Source organism: Bison bison, unplaced genomic scaffold (genome assembly GCF_000754665.1).
Source record: "Bison bison bison isolate TAMUID 2011002044 unplaced genomic scaffold, Bison_UMD1.0 scf7180017864389, whole genome shotgun sequence".
In the NCBI taxonomy this organism is placed as follows: Eukaryota; Metazoa; Chordata; class Mammalia; order Artiodactyla; family Bovidae; genus Bison; species Bison bison.
The window spans coordinates 2,365,854-2,370,493 of NW_011494961.1; positions in this window are offsets into that span (position 1 = coordinate 2,365,854).

Sequence of the window (4,640 nt, forward strand, 5' to 3'; positions counted from 1 at the left end):
AAGGGTGAGGACAGAATTGGAATGAAGAGAAAGAAATACTAACACATATATTTACCAGAGAAAGTATAATGTAGGAGAAATAACTAGTAGTTCCAATTTACTGTTGAGATGGTATAATAAGTGGCAAGAGATAACTTTGGGGATGGTGTCAAACACCAGATAATGAAAGGTCTAATGTTCCAGTCTAGGTTTTATCTTATTATATAGGAAGCTATTGAAAGACTGAGTAATAAGAAGTAGCGTGACCAAATGTGCATGTTTAGACAGATCATTCTTTAAGTAGAAGGAAGAGAGTTCATAGAGAAAGAAATCCAGAAGCAGCAAGAACAATTGAGGGGGATGTGGCAATAAATCAAGGAAGAGATAATCAACTGAGGTAAGACTGCCGTGAAAGAGTAAAGATCCAAGATATACTGCTGCTGCTACTAAGTCACGTCAGTCACGTCCGACTCTTAGCAACCCCATGGACTGCAGCATACCAGGCTCCTCTGTCCATGGGATTTTCCAGGCAAGAGTACTGGAGTGGGTTGCCATTGCCTTCTCTGACCAAGATATACTAGGGATATAGACTTAGCAAGACATCTTTACGGGAAGGAAGTAGTAAATGAGGAAGAAGTCCAAAATGATCCAGAGTTCATGGCTTGGGTGATTTATTTAATGACAATGCAAATAATTGTCAATAAGAGAGGCAATAAGGAAGCAACTTAGCAGTAGCAGTAGCAAGGAAGAGCAAGTGATCAGGGAAATAGGAACAAAAAAACAGCTGATATTGAGTGCATTCTATGTGCTAGGGACTTTTCTTCTGCCACAATTTAATTCAGGTGTTGTTTGCTGCTGGATCCTATGTGTCTCTCTCCAGTCATGCTTTCTCTCCTGAGTTCCAGATCTGTATGTTCAATCCTAGATGTTTTCACTTGCGTATATTGATGCCATGACGAAATCGAAGCATTCCTAAGTGAAGTCTAGATAATGAAATGAAAGACACTAAGAGAAAATGTGTGTGAAATTTGTTATTATTTGTTTTGTTAGGTTGTTATATTTTTCACTGAAACTATAGAAAGGGGAAAAAAAAAGGAAGACATGGGTACAATGAGTGAGGAGAAATGGCAGGATGTGAAGGAACAGTGGATTATGAACACCATTTTTTTTTCAGTAAAGTAAAAGCATGACCATCCACAGAACCAATGGGGGTACATTAGAAAGCTAAAAGACTTGAAGGGAAAATGATGAAAGTTTGAAATAACGATAGAGACCCAGGGAGTTGAAACGGAACAAATAGCATGATGAGTAGCTATCACTGATGTCCAACTAAAATGAAGAGCCTGCTTTTTTAGTAGCATCAGCCTATGTGGGTATTTGATTTTTGCCCATATTGCTTACCAGTCCAGGTAGAGGGAGAGGGAGCACAGGTGGTTGGGTTGATACAGGATTGGACTTTGCTACTTGGATGCAGCAGGAAGGTTGAGATCAAAGTCTGTCAGTATAGACAATAGGGATTTTAAGTTAGGGATCAAAGTCCCAGACTTATTGCCAAAGAAAATACTCCAGGAAGAACCTTTTAAATTGAAAGAAAAAAAAAATGGAATAGTTATGGAACTGGATACCAGTAAAGTATAGTAAAACGGGTACTGGAATAACAGGAAGCTAAGTCAGAGAGTGAGGTACTGGAGCAGAATATTTCAGAAGGGGAGAGTTTCTGAGAGGGTAATAGGCAGGAAGGGCAGGGGTCTCCAAACAGAGGACACAGGCTGCAAGTCAGACATTTTTAATCTCTTCCTTAAACTGCAGGAGGAAACAAACTACAAGAGTCAGACTTTTCTTCCTTCTCCATACAAAATTAAAAGCAGGTTTCTCTTAAAATTCTGTGTTGCCATGACAACACCTGGTTCCACCTGAACTTAACTTTTCTCAAACCTTGAGCTCACCAATGCGGTTTTTCTTATGGAAATGTTTTTCTTAAGCTATGTTAATGAAACTATGTATTTCCTTTGGAATTTGCCTTTCTTCAAAATGGTTCCACCAAAGACCAACTTTTTTCAACTTTTTTCTATTTTCAAACCTTGGGCTGATAATACCTCAACAAACCAGTATTCATATCAATTGTTTTATGGCTGGGACACAGTTCGTGCTATCCTATCTCAAAAATGCATATTGTGGGAGAGGGGCCTGGTGAAACTCCCTCAGCCTTGAGGTGTCTGTCTCTCTTATCTGATTAATAGCTTTCTAACAGACCATAAAACACCTGGCTAAAGACTAGCAGGGGGGCACTCTTTCTGCCCCCTTCTGATGTCTATGTCAGAAGTTTTGTCTATCTCTTTTATACTTTAATAAAACTTTATTACACAAAAGCTCTGAGCAATCAAGACCTGTCACTGGCCCCAGAATGAATTCCTCTCCTCTGGAGGCCAAGAATCCTGGTGTCTTTCACGACTCAGCAACAACATTTCATTTCCATGATAAAAAGCCCAGATTTGGCTGGAGGTGATAACTGAAGGGGAAGGGAAAAAATGATAGCTGCTTTGACAACAGCAAGCAAATATGATATTCTTTTGTTAGATGGTCCTCACAATATCTGAAAAAGCCTTAAAGACTACTAATCAACCTTCTTAAACAGAAACTTATATTAAGCATGTTGTTGTTGTTTGGTGGCTAAGCCATGTCTGACTCTTTTGCAACTCCAAGGACCATTTTCCAGGCTCCTCTGTCCATGGAATTTCCCAGGCAAGAATACTGGAGAGGCTTGCCATTTCCTTCTCCAGGAGATCTTCCCGCCTCAGGGATCAAACCCACGTCTCCTACTTGGCAGGTGGATTCTTTACCACTGAGCCACCAGGGAAGCCCATATTAATGCATTACCTTCAATAAATTACTTGGCCAAGTAGCTGTCATCCTAAGCATAAAGCAATGACCCAAGATAGAACATCCTCTAGGAATGATTTCACTCACATTCTTTAAAATGAGTGTAAAATAGAATCAGTCATACTTTTTGTTTAGTTAAAATTAATGATTTGCATACAAGAGTCAGTATTTTTTACTTTATTTTTAGAAGAAATGATGACATGATGTGGAAAAAAGGAACTTTTGGTTCCCTCTGAGTCAAAAGCACTTGAATGAAACTTCTAGTGGGAAAAGCAGTCAAGGATGTAACTAAGGTTCTCTGTGAGTTGACATTTAAATTACTTCTCATGTACAGACATGAAGCCAATCTATTTTCCCAGCTCACTTCCTGTTGTTCAGGAAGTTCCATTATCTTAAATACTCAGTTTTGGCAATATATCAGACCACTAAATCCTATTTTTTTAACCTTTCTATAAATGCATCCCTGGACTCAATATAGAACTAAACATAATTCAAAATATCAATAGTTATCCTTGGAGTTTTAAATCTACTAAAAGATTGTACCACTATCAGTCTCTATAGAAAGAAAACTTAAGACTACTGGCTTCTCCGGGCTCTTTTTCACATTTTCTTTCCAAAAATGAGTCAAGATCAAGAAAAAAAGTTTAGTTCCCCTTCCTCCGTGAGGAGGAGTGTCGCTTTTTGCCAGCTGCGAGGCTGAAAAAGGCTTGTTGAGTTAAAACGAGCTAATCAAACCTGAGTAAGAAGAACTGGCTTCCCAGGTGGCCCTGGTGGTAAAGAATCCACCTGCCTGCCAGTGCAGGAGACACTAGAGATGTGGGTTTGATCCCTGGGTCAGGAAGATCTTCTGAAGGAGGGCATGGAAACCCACTCCAGTATTCTTGCCTAGAGAATTCCCATGGATAGAGGAGCCTGGCGGGCTACAGGCCATAGGGTCTCAAAGAGTCTAACATGACTGAAGTGACAGAGTGGGCAAGCAAGAAGAACTAGAAGATACGTGCTGCTGCTGCCGCCACCACTAAGTCACTTCAGTTGTGTCCGACTCTGTGTGACCCCATACCGGCAGCCCATCAGGCTCCCCCATACCTGGGATTCTCCAGGCAAGAACACTGGAGTGGGTTGCCATTTCCTTCTCCAATGCCTGAAAGTGAAAAGTGAAAGTGAAATCATTCAGTTGTGTCTGACTCTTATCGACCCCATGGACTGCAGCCTACCCGGCTCCTCCATCCATGGGATTCTCCAAGCAAGAGTACTGGAGTAGGGTACCATTGCCTTCTCCAGAAGATACATGCAGATGTTTCTGAAACCTTTATTAATCTTATAGTTTAACTATCTTCATCCATTGGTAGAGAAAAGTTATTGAATCTGAGAAGAAACCTAGCTATTGAATTGAGTCAGATGCCATAATTGCTTCATTTACCACACGTGGTTCCTTCAACCATACTAGAGTGGGGTTTAGCCATCCTTCCATTCCACAGTTTTAGGAAGCTTTATAAGCCACAGCTGATCTGATTCTGGGACCTGAGTTTGGTGTTTGGAATACAAGCTTTTCTGAAATGGAGACTGGTAAAAACAGTAGTAACTGCTCAAGCAAAGCCCAAAACTGTAGGAAAAAATCCAAGTGCTATTTGGATAATACTCATGTCTTGATTCAGAGAAAGCAATGGCACCCCACTCCAGTACTCTTGCCTGGAAAATCCCATGGACGGAGGAGCCTGGTGGGCTGCAGTCCATGGGGTTTGCGAAGAGTCGGACATGACTGAGCGACTCCACTTTCACTT